Below are 21,309 nucleotides of genomic sequence, written 5' to 3'. Positions count from 1 at the left end.
CGAATTCGAACAGAAAATCGCTCTAGACAATAAAAGGATTTATATTCTTTCAACAATGTGAGGCCTCTTTCTCCTTTGAACAATTACTAACGGCTGCAAAGAAATGCCCATTTACACGGGAAATGCACACACTCTTTTGCGTTCTTGTCAGATAGGTACTACATGTATTAAAAGAAGAAGACCAAAGAATCGAATATATTAAAATTTTCTAAAAGTTTACACACACTAACTTACCACAAACAGTTTGAAAATATGTCAACGACTCTAAACGGAGAATAAATGTTTGGCAAATGGTGGATAATCTTATAAACTAGTGGTTATGACATCTGCTGCTTCATCTAGCCACACAGGCCACGATTATTCACTAATAGGAGACTGGCATGTAATGCTAATTAGCCCTACACACTCACCATGCCTACACTCAACTCCCCAGGGGCACACCCCCCCCCCCAAAAAAAAAAAAAAAAAAAAAAAAAAAAAAAAAAAAACAAGCCTACATTTGCGGGGTAAAAAATTGCAATTTTTTTCATTTTCACAAATGAAGACAGTACATGTTATCGAAGTTTTACGTGAGGAATTCCTAGACTAACAAAGCTATTTGCGTATACCTGCATCACTGCATTCCTTAATAAAATATACCATACTATCAGTGCCTAAAAAGTTATCAAAACAGATTTAGCTACCTTTCTGGCAGCTAAGTGCAGTGTCAGCGGTTCGCATATCTGGTCCTCCAAGTAGACTGTAAAGAGATTAGAAAATAGTTTACTAAACCTGTATGATGGTTAATCGACATGCCCAGAGCATGCAAGATCATTTCCATTTTCACAATTGTTTGTAATCTGATGTTTTCTAAATCAGTTTCTTCACACATAACCATTATCTGTCACCCGAGTTTATCAAATACTATACAAAAGACTAACGCTGTTTATTCGAAGTGTCGAACCAGCCTTCCATACAACCCTATGTCTATTTATTGCGGCAAAAATCAAGAAAACTTTCCATCAATAAAAAAAATCATTCATGAGTTTAAGAACAAGAAGAAGAGGAAGGTTAAATCTACGATATGGCCCTTCTATCAGTACTCTTATCTTATCGGCAAGACTATCAATAAAATATAGCCCTTCTGATTCTCTTAACAATTCACATACATTTTAATTTGGGATCGTGAACCACAAATTATCTTTTTCTATGATATTCTCATGCGTGCAAATTACAGACTAGGAATCTTGCATAAACATTAAAGCGTCAAGAGGCCAGAAAATGTCCATATAACAACTTGAATCATTAACAAAAAGCAAATTACCCTAACAGTTAATGCTAATGACAGGGCTTGCTTAAATGCCAAGTACTCCCAAGGAAGAAGTCTTGAGTTGAAGAATGTTCCCAATAATATACTGAGAGAGAGAGAGAGAGAGAGAGAGAGAGAGAGAGAGAGAGAGAGAGAGAGAGAGAGAGAGGCATAATTTGAGCCACTGCACATGGTGAGCCTTTAACGAAGTTTACTAGCAATAACGGTGATTTCAGACAAAATGCAATAACGAAAACAAAAATGATATTAGACAATATTAAACTTCTCTCAATAAGAAATTAACGCCCAAAACAGGATATGATAGTATTCTGAACTCAAAAGGAACGAAGCAGTATATTGCATTTTTTTTCTTTTGCAGTATGCCAATAGGCAATTTTAACAAGAGGTACTCTTGTAAGGTAAGCAATCATTTATAGCAACATTGGAATACACAGTTTAGGCCAAAGACCAAGCACTTGGACCTATGGGGTCATTCAGCGCTGGAAAGGAAATTGAGAGTAGGTAGGTTTGAAAGGTGAAACAGGAGGAAAATCTCTAGGTTGCACTTTCAAAAATTGTTAAGAGAGGATGGATAGCAAAATGGAAGAAAGATAATATGAATGGAGGTATAGTAAAAGGCACGCTGTAAAGAACCTTTAGTAATGCCTACAGCGCATCCCGTGAGCCGCACTGACGGTACTACTCATTTGTCATCTAAATAACCTATTCTGATGAATTTAGACATTATTAGTACTTTCAAAAATTTTTCATATCATCATCTCTGAAATAACACTAACCGCTGCTGTTTAGAAAATGAACCATTATACTGGTAGGGTTCGAGAGCACGACCATCTCTCATTATCAATTGATAATGAAAGTAAAACACGATTCCTAATAATAATAATAATAATAATAATATTGTACTCTACAGCCACATACTTCAATAAAATGAAACATTGTAAAAAAATAACTCAAATAGTACATAAAATACGAAGTAAGAATAATTTATACTTAAATATATAAACAATAAATAATAACTTGAAATAAAACGCGTTTAACAATAATAAACTATAAGAAACGTGAGAAACTTAAAATATACAAAGCAATAATTATTCACAAAGACACACACAGATGACTTCTTTACAAAAATTGAAAAACTACTTTGCCCAGGGGGCATGATTCCAAACAATAGTAGTATTGAAAAAGAAACCCACAAATTCAATTTGTAACTTGTTTACTTCTAAGTATTTTACATTTAGTTTTACCTCCACACTCTAGAGTGTGGAGTAAAACTTAACAAATGTAAATACTTAGAAGTAAACAAGTACAAAATTGAATTTGTGGGCTAGAGTGTGGAGTAAAACTAAATGTAAATACTAGAAGTAAACAAAGTTACAAAAATTGAATTTGTGGGTTTCTTTTTCAATCTTCAGAAGAAAACTGAAAGAAGTTTTAGAATAGTAGTATTCATTAAGAAATCGGGCGATGGATTTTCAAAGAACATCAGATTCCCGTGTCAGCTTCCCCCGCGTTTACGACTAATTACAAAGCTTTACTGGATATAAATTAATGTACTACATACAATCTGGGAGAAAAGCCACTACTAAGAATGAAGGAAAAAGAGAGCGACGCAGCTCTGGAGCTGTCAGGGCAAAGAACCTGCGACAAAGAACAGTTTCTCAGGCAATCCTCTTGGTCTGGTGGCTCCTACCCATATTATCCCCCTCCACCATCCCCGCCCATCACTCTCCAATCCCCCCCCCGCCCATCACCTACCACCACCACCACAACTCCTGTCAGCTTTGTACCCATTCTCATGAGTCGCCTTGGCTCGCCCAACCCCAATTCGTTCTGAACGTAGTGAGGTTCAGCTTTTTCGATGTTCCTCCTGAACTCTCGTCTTCCCGTAGTTTTTTTTTTTTTTTTTTTTTTTTTTTTTTTTTTTTTTATCTACCCTAATCATGAACGTTTGAAAATCAGCGAAAATACAGCTTAGCCTACAACGATCACTGTGCGAATACTCCCCCATAATTCTCTCGTTCTCGGCCGCAAGCCAAGAATTCATTCTTTAAAATCATGACCAACAGTCACTTTGAAATCGGAAATTTACAAATAAGACACGAAAGCATAGTATTACACTTTCATATATCTATCTGTCGCCGAGCTTAACGCTTTTCTGTTCTGCTACTGCCTTTACCACTTTCACCAACGCCATGTCACCCGGGTGTGATTCACCTACGATCCATACGCAAGTAAGCACAGTCAGTACCCTTGAAAGGTTATTCTGGGTACGCGGGTGCCCGCCTATAAGATCTCGTGCACCAAAGTCAAGGCTGCTGAGACACACAGACAGACAGATGCAGAAGAGAGAAGGACGGGTGGCGATCTGCATAACTGGCTTTCGCTGTCTCCTTGTTTGTTTGTTTGTATGGTGTTTTTACATTGCATGGAACCAGTGGTTATTCAGCAACGGGACCAACGGCTTGACGTGACTTCCGAACCACGTCGAGAGTGAACTTCTATCACCAGAAATACACATCTCTCACTCCTCAATGGAATGGCCGAGAATCGAACCCGCGACCACCGAGGTGAGACACTAATACCATACCAACCATGCCGCTGAGGCGCTTTTCGCTATCTCCTGTTTCCCTTCCGTTCCTCAATTAGCGCGCTTTCTGTCAATCTTTCTTCATAAGCGATAAAATCTTGTGAATGGCTTGATCCCGATGGGTTAAGATTACCTCGTCGAGGTACTTGTTTTCGTTGTTTTTTCTTTTTCTACAGCTGCAAACTGCATCATTCGACTACCAATATGGTTCTAGAATCAAACTCCGAACTCTCATTTTGTGAGCTGAACTGCATAATGTTCTGAGCGAGATGTTAACTTTACAATTTCTAATCTGTTTTCAGTTCAAGAATTTGCAATTTATCTTAGAGAGAGAGAGAGAGAGAGAGAGAGAGAGAGAGAGAGAGAGAGAGAGAGAGAGAGAGAGAGAGAGAGAGTAAATTTTATTCGAACTTAAACAAACGACAACGGCGGTTTACAAGAAAATCATCCGTTTCCCTAATACAACAATCATACCAAAAGAAGTGACAGACGTAACTACAAATTTTCCCTTTCGTCTTTCAAACGAGGGAAAATATCAATAATTGGTCAAAACATTACATAACAGACAGACCATGTTTGTTGCTTTAAGAACTTGATTACGAGTACTGCATTTCAGCGCAGCAGATATGATAAAACTACAATTAAAAACACATGTTCAAAGATAACACAATTACGAAGGATGTAAAGAGGGAAAAAGAAGATAGTGGTTAACTAACACTATCTTCTTTTTCCCTCTTTACTGAAGGTATTTTTTCCCTCGAATAAGGCCACCCAAACACTTGCGGTGGGGTTGTATTGTACACATCCAAACTTATCATATGATAATTTCCAATATTTTAATACCTTTCTCTCTCTCTCAATATATATATATATATATATATATATATATATATATATATATATATATATATATATATATATATATAATTATATTCTTCTTCCCGCCCGTTATCCTTACATTAAGGGGTCGGTTGCCTGATGCGCCTTCAATCAAAGCCATCATCCTCCACCAAACCTCTTCTCTCCCTATCTTCGTTCACTTTATTTCGCTATCTAATTCTCTGTCTCCCTTTCGATCTCCCTTCCTCTAACAGGTTCTCCCCAAGCCCTCTTCACTCCCTCCTCCACACATGCCCATACCAGTTCAAATCGTGCTTCTTTTATCACCTCTGTAATCTTTACTAAGCTGGCTCTTCTTATTTCGCCATTTTCCAGTCTCTCTGGCAGCGATATTTTACTTCCTCTTTCCTCTTAGAGCCCATGTTTGCCGATCAATACATTAACACTGATATAATATATATATATATATATATATATAATATATATATATATATATATATATATATAATATATATATATACACACCTATATATATATACACACACACACACACACACACATATATATATATATATATATATATATATATATATATATATATATATATATATAAAACGTTAAGTCTGATAAACAAAATGAAGCAACTGTATATAAAAAAACTTTAAATCATAAAAACTAATGATTTCAGAACAAACTCTATCTTTTATCGTCAGGGCTGGTACAAATCAAATGGCACTATATCAGTCTTGAACATCGAAACACATTAGCATTGTGTTAAAGTATTAAAAGTTCTGAGAGTGAAAACAGTTGTGGACTAACGTCGAAAAGAAAGACCCCTCAAAAATTATATACAACTGTGTGATTTCTAATTTTAGTATTTACCAAACCAAAAAGTGCTTAAGACAACCAACAGCCACTCGAATGAAAAGTAATGGTAATAATTTTTCAGCAAAACTTTCCCATATGCTTCATATTTTATGTAACTCAAAAAAAAACTTGGAAGTAAAACTAAACCGTTATGACGACAAATTAGATCAGGGAACGAGGAAGTTCCAACCACAAGTGTTTCATCGTGAAAATTAAATGAACTACAACTCCCTGTGCAGCAAAACTGCGGTAATCCAAAGAAAAATTCTTAAGAATATCAACAGATATCCTTGCGATATACGATAGTATGACATTTAATGCTGTCCTTCTGTCTTATATCTTTCCATTCTAATTTACTGATAGAAAGTGTATAACAGAAAAACATGAGATATCCAGCCAAGTAATTTTTTGAGAGAGAGAGAGAGAGAGAGAGAGAGAGAGAGAGAGAGAGAGAGAGAGAGAGTCTTCCTCAATTGAAGAGAGACCATCCTATCTCAAAACACAAGAAGGGAAAGGGAGTGTGATCATCTGGCACGTACCCATCTCAAGGGTTTAAGACATTTCCTCTCTTTCTCTCTCTCTTACATGAATGACATACAACTGAGCGTGTTTATCAAATAAAGTTCTGCTACAACTTACATGATCACCTATTCTACGTATTTTCAATCCAAGGCTTTTAATAATACCGAGAACTGATACTTCCCAAGGATACATTTTCTTTATGTAACCAGCATGTAAACTTTCTTTCCAAACTTTCTACAGACATCTTGGCCGGTATCAAGGCTTCTTAGAATGGTCTAACCCCGAAACTCATATGGTAGCTTTTTTGTTTTGCTTTTTGTTATTCCCCAGAATAAGTTTGGCAATAACCTTCCCACTCTCGTGTAGAATGACACTGGAATAAATCCAGGCCAAAAGCCAAGCACTGGGACCTATAAGATCATTCAGCACTGAAAGGGAAACTGAGAGTAAAAATATTACAAAGGTGTGACGGGAGGGAAACCTCGCAGCGGCTGCACTATGAAACAACTGTTAGGTGTGGGTGGAAGGAAAGATGGAAGAAAGATACGAAAGAAGGTGCAGTAAAAGGAATGCAAGGAGTTCCATGTAAGGGCCGAAGGGACGCGGCAAAGAGCGTTAAGTAATGCCTACAGTGCACCGCGTTGGTTGCATGATGGCACTAAACACTTATGGAGAATGTGTAGAAAGGTTAGATTCTGTTTCGCTTTTTCATTCGGTTACATTTAGTGCATAAACAGATTCTGAATGAAGATTTTCATTCATAAACGAATTATAATTTTTTTCTTCATTATTTGCACGTTATGCCAAAAATTTATTTTGTGTGTTAATCACTTTCAGAAGAAAATGCTTCATCCAGCAGCACCTTTATTAGTGAATGAACGTGTACAACTTCCTATAGCAAGGATGTCCAGTCCAACTGTAAATAAATATTTAGAATAAGCAAATAGATGCATACAATGATGTAAATAAAGCTGTCAGTTAACCCCACTTACAGTTATTCTTACTACACACTCTTGATAAATAATTCATAAGAATATTAAACTTCGTTTCATAATTAACAAATTAATCATTTAATCTGGCTTTCCCTTTAAAAGACCGTGAACATTCCAAGAGGCCGAAAGCTCTAATCAACGTTTATAATGGCAAGCCAAATACACATACTATTTTATTTCACGCCTGGAGCAGTTTTCTCTCATTTCTTTGAGCTAAATCGCTCTGAATTCGAGCTTGTTGACGTGTCTAGCATATCTAATTTAAGAACTGTTTCTACGTTTCACACACACACACACATATATATAATGTACATATATAATACATTATGTATATATATACATATATATATTATATATATATATATATATATATCATATATATACATATAATGTACATATATAAATACATTATATATGTATATATATATGTATATATAATATATATATATATATATATATATATATTATATATATATATATATATATATATATATATAAAATGTACTAACATATACATACTACAAACACACATATCCTATATTCACTGCGAACAACTTAATAATTGAAACCATGAAGGAAGGGAAAATGGATGAGTGAAACATAATAAATTCAAGCAGTCTCCCAAACTCCGCTTCTCCCTTTCGTTCTGATTTCTTTCTCAAATAGGCCTACAAGCGATTCACAGACAAGGATGACTAAAAGCTGAATGTGATTACGCAAAAAACTGTTGATGTGAAAGATGTGTGGTCAGAAGGGATAAACAGAAGAATAACGAAGTGCTATGACTATGCGGTCAAAATTAAGGAAAATACATAATAGCACACATGGAAGCACAGAATGTTTTCAGACAGCTTAGCCTAGTCTCAAAGTGGAGAAGGGAGAATAAGGACGCAGGTCCGTAGCAAGAGCCCTTGTTGGCACAAGGCCTCTTTTGGATATATACACAAGAAGTCTTGGAAGACAGGTGGAAAGGAGCAAGTAACTCATTCTTAATTTCTGAGGGCGAATTCGATGGTGCTTTGAAGGTAAACTTGCACATGTGGTTAATCCAAGGCCATTGGGTTAATCTAACTCTACAGTGCCTTTACTTTCCTAAGATCGCTGTGGTGTGGCTTGTACAGATATCATACGTTGCCAATTTTCATGTTATGGTAATCATATTATTATCATGGAGTCTATTGAAATAGTTTTAATTTCTTGAAATGTGGTTTTTTGTTTCCATCAGATATGTTGAATATATCTTATTTCGTATATTCTTCGTTAAAACCTGTTTCATTAAAGAAAATGAAGATATGGCATATTTTTTCCCCGGCGATGCCAGATCTGAGTTTAGGGGACCTCTGAGTTTAGGGGACCTATGATTTTTAAGAGGATTTAAAAGGTCATGGTCAATATCATTAAAGGATACTCTCGATCACCCACTTTGATAAGTATGAATGGACAGCCCAACCCAAGTGATTCGCAAACGCCTTCATCCACCATCTGAGACCAGGGAAATATTCTATAATTTCCGAAAATACTTCATTTAAAAAAAAAAAAAAAACATCATGAAGGTCCTGTAACTGATGTTTCGAAGGCTATCCAGAGAACATCTGAAGCAACAAAAGTGTCGGAATTGACTATTCATAGACATAACAAGGAAGCAAGAGACGGGAAATATAGTGGAATCTCCAGTGTTTCAAAAAAGAAAAGAGAAAGTGAGTCCTGTGACTGACTTGGATGATTTTGGTAAAAATGTTATGCAAAGAAGGAATGAGTGGTTGTCTTTTCTAAGGGCATAATAGATCTATTGACTTATGAAATTATGTCCTAAGTCCAAACACCGGAGCCAACAGGCCATTCAGCGCATCTATAATTATAGAAAGAGAAAGAAGGAATAGGTAAATAGAATCGGGAATGAAAATAAAAGTATAAAACAAAAGTTAACATGGAAGAAGCAAAACCTTTCCCTCGACTCTCAAGGTCTAAGCGAATCCTCCTAAGAAGGATTATATCTGCGGGAAACATTTAATGGGACTGACATACCCTTAGATATGAATACTGCCTTTTCTACCTGACCCCACCAGAGCGATCTTAGAAAAGTAAACGCACTATAGAATTCGAAACGACAAAACAAGAAAACACTGCAATGGTTCTGTTATCTGATTTTTTTTTTCTTTTTTTCTAGCAGGAGTGTGGTAAGGACGTTCTTCGGGACTATTAACGGAAGATCCTAATTTTCTTTTTGTGTAAAAGAAAACAGAATGGCAAACCTTCGCGTGACCTCGTTTGAAACTTTATAGACGCGTGACCTCGTTTGAAACTTTATAGAGTAAAATGTATACAATTTTTACTAAAGAACACACTGAAAATGTGAAATAACTATATGCTAAGGTATATGAAAGTCAATTGTAAAATTTCCTAAAAATAAATTTATAGGCTATTGTGAAAATAAGTAATTCTAAAAATAATGTAGTTACTGTACACTTACGGTTTAAAATAAAAGAGAAAACCTTAAGGAAGATGATATGGGGTAGTGTCCTTAATGTTTCTTCCTATTAAGCTCGCCATCTAAAAAACTGACAGTAATGGAAACAAATACCTTGTTTCCGTTTAATTCTGGGCTGCAAGAATATACTCTTTATATTTAAACTCAAAATTCATATCCGTGTGCATTTCTTGCATATACAGATTGTTATTATAGTCTAGTACTAAATAAAATAAAAGTCCCTTTTTCTCCCCAACAATCAAATTTACAACAAAAGAGCCGTTGTATTTCAGGGTCGCGAACCTCATGTGCCTTAATAGATTCCCGAAATGTTAATTCTCTGGCATTTTTGGGGGCACTTGTCTACAGTGGGGAGTTGAAAAGCACCCGAAAAGGTAACATTCATAATTTAGTTACCATGGTATCCCGTATCTCACTGAGCTCCACCGGACAGAGCGCTCTCTAGAAAACAATGCCGGTGGAAGGCAGCTGCTTCTCTGGACGTGACTGGGCAACAATAAAGCTACTCTTATTCTTACGAAGTGGGGAAAAACTTGTTTATGATTCATGAAAGATAACTTAAAAGTGTAGTCGTTTAGTGTGGGCCAAGGTCTTGCTTCGTTGACTCTGAAAATCTTCAAACTGGCCCAATAATTCAATAAATGAACGTGCTCAACCAATCATTTTTTTAAAACCTAATGTGAAGAAAAATTTTGGCGTTGGCATGCAATGGCAAAATAAAACACTATAGTCACCGCAGACGAATTCCCTCCACCCCCTTGTTTATTTGAGATGAATTTCTCCCACCTCCCTTATTTATTTGAGATGAAGTACAAAGTTCTTTATGCTTGCGGATATCTGAACTCCTCCAGTATAAGAAAGTCAAATAGTCCTCATCAATAAACTTCGGACTATGGCTTAGACTTGTCAAATGTTATCTGAAGAGAGAGAGAGAGAGAGAGAGAGAGAGAGAGAGAGAGAGAGAGAGAGAGAGAGATTTAACCATGACAGCTTTCAGAAGGGAGAACCTTGAAAGATGGAACTACGAAAACAGACCCACGAAATCAAAGCACTATGAACGCGAGCAAGTGAGGGAGGGGATTCAGGGGAATCGGGAGAACTTGGAGTAGGAGGTATGTCTGGAGGAGCAGTGGAGGGAGGAGAAAGAAGGAGGAAGAAGCCCGCCGCCACTCGTTCACTTGGTAAACACATGGGAGACTCGGGACAACCAAGATACTTGCCATACACCACCAGCAAGACCTGTCGAGACAAAAATATAGCGCATTTCCATTAGCTGGAGTTGTTGCAATTAATTTAGTTCAAACGTCAACAAACTGATTGAGATGTCTCGCATCAGAGGAGCAATGAAAGGAGACCAAGCACAGTGTTACTGAGCTACGATCTGTAAAGGTCATCGACCAAAGTGAGGACACCAACCACCACAGTACAGGACGAAGTGAGGGCGGCAGCACAGCGTTGTTCCTCACAAGACCTCGATATAACGTCCGCTGCTGATGCACTGTAAACATTCTACACATTTTTTTAAACTTAGCGTCTCAATAGTGTCTGACCCAAATCATACTTCTAAAAGAGTTACAGAATTAAAGTGCCTGTTTCACCAATGCAGATCCACCATCCAATATGGTATGTATTTCAAGCGATGGTCCCTTCACAGAGGCATGATTACCAGACCTACAGAGCACCACCTGCCAAATCTCCCTACATACGGTATAAAATACCGCCCCAATTCGCTTCCCAGGCTTCAAGGAGTTAATCTTTGTGAGTGGTTCAATTAAATACTCATATACTACTTTAATGTTCACAAAGTCCGACCAAAAAATGGTCCTTCCAAGTTAACTTTTCTTAAAACTCGGCACATCGTATTAGCCAGCGTGCGAGGAGCGCCTTCCAACTACTGAGGTTCGCAACATCTGTTGGGCTTCGCTCTGGGTTCTGTAACACTACCTTCTTGGAGAATTTCCACATTAACTTCGTTCCTGGCACCTTTAGAATGCAAATCAAGTCTGGACGTAACAGAGAAGCTACATGACAACAGAAATAAAGCCTTAATGGAAACAACTTCGCCAACCTCTGTGATAACTAAAAAAAAAAAAAAAAAAACTCGATAGGTTTGGACAAACCAATTCTTACGGTATTACACTACAAGTGACTCTCAGGTTTCTTCTATGTTATATATATTATATATATATATATATATATATATATATAGTATATATCTATATATATACTATCAAATATATATATATATATATATATATATATATATATATATACACACACACACATATATATATATATATATATATATATATATATATATATATAACATAGAAGAAACCTGAGACTCACTTGTAGTGTAAATACCGTAGAATGGTTTGTCAACTATCGAGTATTTTTTTTTTAGTTATCACAGGTATTTTTTTGCTTTCTATGAGTAATAAGTTGTTCAAAAAAAATTATATATATATATATATATATATATATATATACATATATATATATATATATTACATATATATATATATATATATATATATATATATATATATATAATTTTTTTTCCAACCACAATTCCAACCCCCTATGAAAAGACTTATTTTCGTCTGGTGTAAAACTAATCACCAAAGGCTCAATTATTTTCGAAATTTACATCGCAATTTCACGCCGCCAAGCAATATCGGTCTAATTTTTTATGATTAAAAGTTTAATCTTATGGGCGAAATTTTTTCCCTAGTCTTTCCTATAGAAAAGCTCCACGTCAGTCGGACACATCAAGCCGTAACATTAGATATGTGATACATGTATATTTAAACATCTGAAATGAAGATGTAATGTCTAAAGTGAGATTGGTTGACCGGAAGAAAAGGATTTAATTGAACAACTTATTACTCATAGAAAGCAAAACACTTTTTTAATTTCACGTGAATACTGTTTCCCAGATTTTAGCGTGATTTAATGGGCGTTTGCTGCAAGTTATCAGTTTTTTTGTGAAAAAATTAATGCCTAATGCTATAGAACTTTAGAAAAAAATTAACGTTTCAGTGCCCCACACATCCGATTCTAATACGATATTCTCCATATGCCAAAATTACATAAATAAAAAATATCCTAAAATACATCGTGGCAAGAAACTATATATATGTATATAATATAAACATATATTATTATATCAAAATTTCTTGAAAATGCAATTACCTAATTACGATAACATTAAAGGCTCTTAGACCAATTAAAAAAAAAATTACTACAACGACAATGCAATATCTAACGGTAAAGTAAGTTTTGTTCTAACATAGTCATAACCAAATACATTGTAAATTACCAATAACTGAAAAAAAATGACTTTATGCACAATAAAAATCCTTCCTCTTTAATAGAGTGACCCCAAAAGGGTTTTCGTAGGTCGTTTTCTAAGACTAATTTTTCTTGGGGTCATTATTTTCATGATAATTAAGTCATCCCCAACGGGCTTGTACTAAACACTCCGCAAAGGTGGATACCTACGTACCGGGTTTAAAACTCGGGGGGAGGAGGTCAATATGTAGGGAAGATTCAAAATGCCGTAATTAAAATTACTTTAGTTCGCTACCAAAGGTTACGTTCAAGTTTTCAAGAGCAGCGTTCTGGTAAGTCTGAACTGGATTATACCCCGTAAGGGAGTAGTGTCATCAGTGCACCTTATGTCGTGCACTGTAGGCATTACTTAAAGGCTCTTCAAAGTGTGCCTTCTTTCTTTTTACTGTACCTCTTTTCATATTCTGTTTCATTCATCGTACTTTCCACCCTCTCCTAACAACTGATTCCAAGTGCGAAGTTTTCCTCCGGTTACACCTTTCAACCCTTTTACTGCCAATTTCCGTTTCAACGCTGAATGACCTCATATGTCCATTGCTTGGCCTTTTTCATAATTCTTTATTCAATTTAATCAACAATTGGAATCAAGTAAAAATCCCAAGGGACGTAGCAAAAGGCAAAATCGAAATTACCAAAGCAAAGTTGTACGAAAGGTGGAAAGCGCCGTCTATCTACCAGTTTACTATAACATTTACATGTTTCATCAATGATCAAATAAGCTACAGATTCAGTTTTTCCACGAAAGTCCTAGTCCTATACGTCTACATAACAACCGCCATTTTTTTTTTTTTTTAAACTTAGCATAATGTGAAACCCACGCGATAACTTAAAAACTAACCACAGAGAGAGAGAGAGAGCGATAGAGAGAGAGAGAGAGAGAGAGAGAGAGAGAGAGAGAGAGAGAGAGAGAGAGAGAATTGGCATTTACAACACTACTGGAATTTCCTCCATAAAATCTACAGTACTGCAATTAGGATTTGTACAACCTTACTGTAAAGATTTGTACAACCTTACTCCCAAAAAGCCTAAATATTTCATCTAAATAAAAGGATTGTATTCACAACTTGAAGTATATAATTAACCTAGGCCTACCTCATAGGCCAAATAGTCTCTTCGCGTTAAGTATTTTTAATATGTAAACTTCTGTCTTTTCAAAATTGTCATATCTAAAACACTGATGCTAGGAGCATACACAATTTTCGCACCTGCAATATAAACAAACGAGTAACAATACTTTGTGAGTCTTTGTTCGTAATTCTCCACTGCGTAAATGTAATAGAAATCTGGATTCCATTACACCGTTTAGTTCCCGTAAAAAGCTATCAAAGAAATTCTCGATACATATTTTGCTTTTGGAAAACAAGGAGGAATTTCTCAAGCAATAAAGAATCATTATATAATATTACCCTAATCTGTGTATTTTCGTTTTGTCTTTCGTATATGAATTTGTATGCATGAATGTATGTGTATTACTCATATATATAAAGAAAGAATAGTATGTTTAATTTTACATATAATATACTAGCTCTATATATAGTATATATATATATATATATATATATATATATATATCTTATACATACATACACATGTATTATGTATAATTAAATCACCCCTAAAAATATGTAAAACGTATTGGAACGGTGATGAATATATAATGAAGGCAAAATCCACGCAGGAAAGTGGTACACTCCATCGTTCCACTTTCCTTCGTGGAATATATATATATTATATATATATATATATATATATATATATCTATATTATATATATATATACATACATACACATGTGTTTATTTAAAGAGTGGTATATTTCAAACCAGCATTATTTATTAATTTCTTTTCACTGCACTGCCGGCTGCTGACGTTCCGGATCTAACACCCAGTAAAAGCCAAACCTTTCATTCGGTGTCACCTGTGACCAAATTATGAGATGGTTTTAGTCAATTAAATGGTTGGATCATTGAGACTTCTGAAATACAAACTGGATGTAAATTCTTTAATTGAGAGTATCGTCACATCAGCCTCATTTCAGTTCAGTTGCTCTTATATTAATTTTCTTATTTACCATACATACCCTTTTTTACTCCTTTCCTTCTTTCCCTTTTCCGAGCTGGGCTGCTTTCTTTATTGGATTCCTTGGAATTGCAGAGTTCTGCTTATCCAGCCCGGGTTGCAGCTGACTAATAACATTTAGGTAGTCCATAGAAATTATCATTCAATATTTTTCCTCTTTGACAGAACGTTTTTTTGCCGACAACGGTTATAATAAGCCCAAAGTTCCACTATTTTCCAAACCCTGCTCAAATTTCCGATAAAAGATATGCAATACAAAAACTATCATCTATGAAAGAGATTGTTTTTTTTTTTTCATACATTTACCTTCAAACCACATAGGGATGCCAACTGGAAGTTAACAATAAAATAAAAACTATTACATTATTCATAAGTAATGTGCAACTATTTATTTACGACACAAAACGGAAACGATAGGTATGAAAGACATGGACGGCTATGCAAGGTGGAATAAAATGCACATAGGCATATATAAAAATATAACACATGCATATATATATATATATATGTGTGTGTGTGTGTGTGTGTGTGTGTGTATGTATATTTATTTATTCATAATTCTATATAGACATACACATACTGTATTTTATGATATATATATATATAATATATATATACACACACACATGATTGCTGCTATCCATAACAAACAAACGCAGAAATGTCTTATGCTTTATGTATGACAAGCGAACTTTAAACGACGTCAACGCTTACAGGAATTTTGACATTTACACCTAAGAAATATTGCTCACGCCCTGTTCATAATGCATTTGGCAGAACTTTCAAGAGAACAAATGATATAAAAATGCTAATGAATGCAAAAACGTTTCTTGGATATAATAAAATCAAAGGAACTATTGTTTAGTAGGCCTAGACTTCCCAACTTCTTTCTACGGCTACTCCCTTTCAACGTCAATAAAAACTACTTGAATGAATAATCACAACAGCAAATAAGGCCTATTGTATCGAAACCAAAAACAATACTGAATGCAATGAAATTTTTTCTACCCAAACCCAATAAACAGTAGAGATTTATATTAGGCTTAAGCTTGCTTATACATATACAAAGTAGCTATTTTCAAAGTCACATAACTTGAGCTGAACCGTGAGAAACAAAATAAGAAATCTTGAGAAATCTGGGACCATGTTACAGATACTTTAGGACGAGGAGAGTGAAGGGTGTCACACTACCCCAGTGGGCTGCAGACTGTCATTTGGGAAAGTGTCCCATCTGCGAGAGTATTTACACGTAAGTTTTGGCTAATTACAGGGAATATCTGTGATGTCATTTGAGGTTGATGTATCATTTCAGGTGTCATATTCAGCTGCACAGTTGAGAGCTGCCTAACCTGAGCTCCTCGAATTTGTGTATACGCTCACGAAAACTGTGTGCACATTGTATATATATATATTATATATATAATATATATATATACACATACACACACATATATATGTATATATATATATATATACAAACACACACACACATATATATATAACAAAAACAAACGAACCGGTTAGGATATCCATCCAGGGTTTGTTTTCCTGTGGCACATCTGCTGTAACCAAACTTTACGCACACATTGTATATATAGCCAGCATTCTTTCATCAACCCAGCAGACCGTGGTGCCCATCTATCGGCCAAGAAGAAAGTAGGCGGGGAACCACCCATGGTCCCAACAAACGTAAGCTAATCACATGAAGTGACTAACAGATACTAGGATCAGTTAAAGAGTCAAGCTGTTATGACCAAAAAAGGGGTTAAAATTGCCAGAAATATACCTAAATCTCAGATTTATAATAAACGTAGGCTAATTATTTGCCAACTTGAAAGAAAGCACCCGTAAAAAAAAATTAACTTTATTATTATTGTTAAATGAAAATAAGTTTTTTGTTCTAAATACTGCACTACGAACAAGTATATCAGAACAAAAGATGAAAACTACAGTAGATATATAGACTAATAAAATTATCTATAAAAAAATTCACTACACAAAACAAGAAAAATAGACTGCACAAATACAGTAAAACAAATTAACATAAAGAAAAATTAGGCTTTCTGGTAACAGCAGAACATCAAAACAATGACCTCCCTTCACTCCTCCTCCCCCCCTCCCCCCCCAACACCGCCAGTACCCATGGGGAGTTTCCAAGGCCATTGACCAAAGCATGAGTGCATCCGCTGCCCAGGCCACCCACCCCTTTCTCTTCAGGCTATGCCCACACCCACGGAACTTGAACCCTAATCTCGCCTCTCTTCTTCACTGGAAAGACAGAGTTGGATGCCCGAGATTTTTCTTTCTTTCTGTCGAAATATATTCTTCTGCAATGAAGCACTATCAGCATAGGCCTATATATCAAGTCTGCGGAAACGATGTTAATGCTGTTCATTGTTCCCAAAAGATGGCCATTATTACCATTAATATTGTTGCAATTAATATGAACACGTATAAGAACATCGCTCTGTCCTATTCTTTAACTCGTGTAGGCCCGGGAGAAGGATTCATTCATATATATTTTTGAAACAGAAGCAAGGCCAAGTAGTATCTGCAAATGAGCAGGTCGTCTGTTGGAAGCGAAAGAAGGGAACGGAAAGGGAAAGGTAGTATTCTAAAATCAGCGAAAGGAAGAATTTACTGTTAATATGTCAGTGGCATTCTGTGAAGTGACAAGCAGTAAAAAGTGCGCAAGGCTCCACTGCTGTCTGCAGAATTGTGTATCCAAGGAACTTCATTATGGTACGAACAACATAACATTTTTTCACCAGAAATCCACAGTTTTGAAGCAACGTACACCAACTGCGATAAAAAAAAATTAAATCTGACAGATGTGGATACAAAACTATATAAAAAGAAGAAAAAAAAAAAAAAAAACGATAACAAAGCTGTTACAAATCAACCAACCCATTAATACGAACAGGCAATACGGAAAGTAAAAAATAAATACTCTGAGATGACAACAAAGTCATAATACGTTTGCAAAGTTGGCAAGCTACAGACTAATTTCATAAAGTGGGTAGGATCTTCCCATCCACCCCCCCCCCCCAAAAAAAAAAAACAATCCTGAAACCGGATGGCAAACAGCCCTTCGGACCACCCACCCCCAAGAAGAAAATAGAATGTCTGTACTATTTGTAAAATATATTAACAGAATATACACTTCACGAATCTAAAAATACAATTAAGATATTTAACAACACAAACTAAGCCTAAGTCTGCAATATACTATTATATTTGTATTGTCAAGAGTAGATGAATAAGTAATATACAAAACACGAATCATTCACATAAACATTGACAACTCCGACGTAAGTCCTCAATCTTGAATGATAAATGTGTATATCATTCCAAATGCCAAAAACAGCAAAAAAAAAAATAAAAAAATAAAAAAAATACACACCAGGAGTTTTTTTGTTACTACATGGCATCGCTAATGTGACATATACGTGTGTGTATATATATATATATATATATATATATATATATATATATATACATAATGTACATAATGTATACATTTTTGTTTGTTCATGTATATGTGTGAAAATATATAAACACATCCTGAAGAGTACAACGACAGATATGTACCGTGGAAAAGGCAATCCTTCAAACCGGTAACATTTTTCAAGATGAAAAAATATTAATGACATCGTTAGACCTATAATATATAATTAAAAACGCGTTCTACACTCAAGAAAAATTTATATTGAATAAAAAAAAAAAACTTACAAGAACAGAAATAACCATATGATGGGCATAATGCGAAATTTGAAAATGTACTTTCACCGAAAAAATAGCTCACTGCGAAAACTAATACTATCGATCCATAGTATCATAACCCACTGAAAATAATACAGGTCTGCGTCAGTCTAACTATCTTGCTGGTGCTAAGACAGTTTTATTATATACATACATACCCCCTATATATATATATATATATATATATATATATATATATATATATATATATATATAACTATATTATATATGTATGCATATGTAATAAACTGTCTTAGCACCAGCAAGATAGTTAGACTGACGCAGACCTGTATTATTTTCAGTGGGTTATGATACTATGGATCGATAGTATTAGTTTTCGCAGTGAGCTATTTTTTCGGTGAAAGTACATTTTCAAATTTGGAGTTATATATATATATATATATATATATATATATATATATATATATATATATAACTCCATAAAAGTCATTGGTATATAAAATAAAATAAAAATAAAATAAAAACTACCCGAGTGCGCGAAGAAGTGTCATGGGAAGGTCAGCGGCTAAACTCTTCAATTAATTTTTCCTTCGAAACTTTAGCGTTAAGAATTTATCAACGTACGAAACGACCAGGCAAAGGCCGTCGTGAAAGGCCATAGCACGGCGGATAATATTACTTCTAAGTAAAAAGTGCAGCAGAACGTGTTCTTAATCTGAGCAAGTTGATGGATGCGTTCGAGAGCACCAACAGAGAAATGCAATAAACCCGAAGGAATCTGGCGACGGTCTTTTAGTACGCCTTTTAACAGACAGAGGGACACGACGTCTCGTGTGTAGGAAGGAAGGTGACGAAGCACCACCAGAGAGAGAGCCGCATAGCCTCCCCTGTAAAGTGGGAATGGACTCGCCCGGCCACGTCGAAGAAACCTGAAAATTAAACCTTTTGATAATTACCTGAACTTTCTCTTCTTAAGAAGACGTCACGTATAGTTTCCAGTAATTATGCTGATACGTAATTCCTCCTTAACATCGTTGTATAACAGTTTACACCTTTTTTATACGTAAAATCCCGAGTAAAATGCTTTGTAGAGCGTTTCTCGACACGCAGAAAGAAACTGGCGAACAGTCACACGGGCGAAATTCCCTTCATCTTACGCGCACAGCCCCTTGGCCGCGATTGGTCTATTTGTAATAGCTTCGACCAATGAGAGGCGAGATAGTGTTCAGCTGTCGTTCGTGAACGAATACATAGCTACCAATCCCATGACGTCAGGGAATGGGCGGAGCATCTTCCCACGCTCTGAACTTTGTCCAAGCTGATATGGACTCGGTAATGAAATTCAATGAGAGCTTTCTAGACTAAGAATATCGGTTTAGGACCTTAGATCATAGAGTACAGGAGAATGAGTTTAACAACCATTTGTTTAATTGTTGGTCTATGTAGTAGGCTCACGGCTAACCTTACAGATATTCCATATAATGTGAAGGATTTCAGACATTAAGTTAGTGTTGGTCGCATGGTAGGTCGTAGGGAGGCTACGTCGACCAATCAGCGTTAAGAACGAAGAGCGCAGTCCCAAAATACTTGGGCCTGTAATTGCGGAGGGGGAAATGAAGTCAGAGCCACCAACACTACTTTTTTTCTTTTCTTTGATACCGACCCTGATATTATACGCCCATCCCATAATAGTAATGGCAGACCCGGGGAAGTAATCATAGACACTAACACCTATCAAACGACCAGACTAAGATTATTCACGAGTCCACCATTGCAAAATACGTAGCATCCTTAAAATAGACCCATAGGTGACAGTGTGCATCGGCAACCTACGCTCTGGCGATATGGCAACAAAGAAGCAGAGTTGCCACGAGTCAGAATACGGACCCAACGCGATTTTTGTTAATGTCACATGCAACTCTGTCACGCAGAAACAATCAATCAGCCGTTTTGATTTGATATTCATTCTCTGCATCGTAGGACGTATAGCCTGCGGGCCATGCAGTACCTAGTCGAGCGTCAAGTATCCATAGGTTAAAAGGAAACAAGTAAATGACATCTTGAGGATAAAGTCTGGTTGGTCACTTAGCTGGCAAGCCAAGATGTTAGTATTCGACGAGGTTAAATGAAGATGGTGGAGTCAATACCAAACGCAACTTGCAGTGGGTTGGGGCATGAACGCAGATGAGCAGTCACGTCCACTTTACTTTACATATGGAATAGCAGTACCCCCTGCTACTTTAATGGATAGAGTGACACCACCGGACAGAGGAAAAGATCATTATCTAGATGAAAGCTGCTGCTACTCGATAATGCTCCAATTTTAAACACTGCGCCAACTAATGGAGGCGAAGCTAGCTCCAAGTGGAGAAGTGCTGCTACTATGCAGTTGAATACTACGTAACAATAATTACACACACACACACACACACACACACACACACATATATATATATATATATATATATATATATATATATATATATATATATATATATATATTATATTTATGTGTGTGTGTGTGTGTGTGTGTGCGCTAGTATGATGCA

General features: G+C 35.8%; 1 protein-coding gene across 7 annotated transcripts in view; it reads right to left on the bottom strand.

Annotated features, from left to right (window-relative positions):
- The window catches only part of LOC135198569 (polyhomeotic-proximal chromatin protein-like), a 97,144-nt gene extending 77,249 nt beyond the window's left edge, over nt 1-19,895 (bottom strand). For 3 of the 7 annotated variants that reach the window (XM_064226280.1, XM_064226282.1, XM_064226279.1), the window contains exons 1-2: nt 19,717-19,895; nt 684-739 (exon numbers count right to left, since the gene is read on the bottom strand). The gene's annotated coding sequence lies outside the window, so the exon portion shown is untranslated. The remainder of the gene's footprint in view (nt 1-683; nt 740-19,716) is intronic. The other 4 variants (XM_064226278.1, XM_064226276.1, XM_064226281.1 and 1 more) reach the window with 2 other exon arrangements.
- Between the last annotated feature and the right edge of the window lie 1,414 nt (nt 19,896-21,309).

This window comes from Macrobrachium nipponense, chromosome 22 (genome assembly GCF_015104395.2).
Source record: "Macrobrachium nipponense isolate FS-2020 chromosome 22, ASM1510439v2, whole genome shotgun sequence".
Taxonomy (NCBI): domain Eukaryota; kingdom Metazoa; phylum Arthropoda; class Malacostraca; order Decapoda; family Palaemonidae; genus Macrobrachium; species Macrobrachium nipponense.
This window is presented reverse-complemented; position numbering and strand designations above follow the sequence as displayed.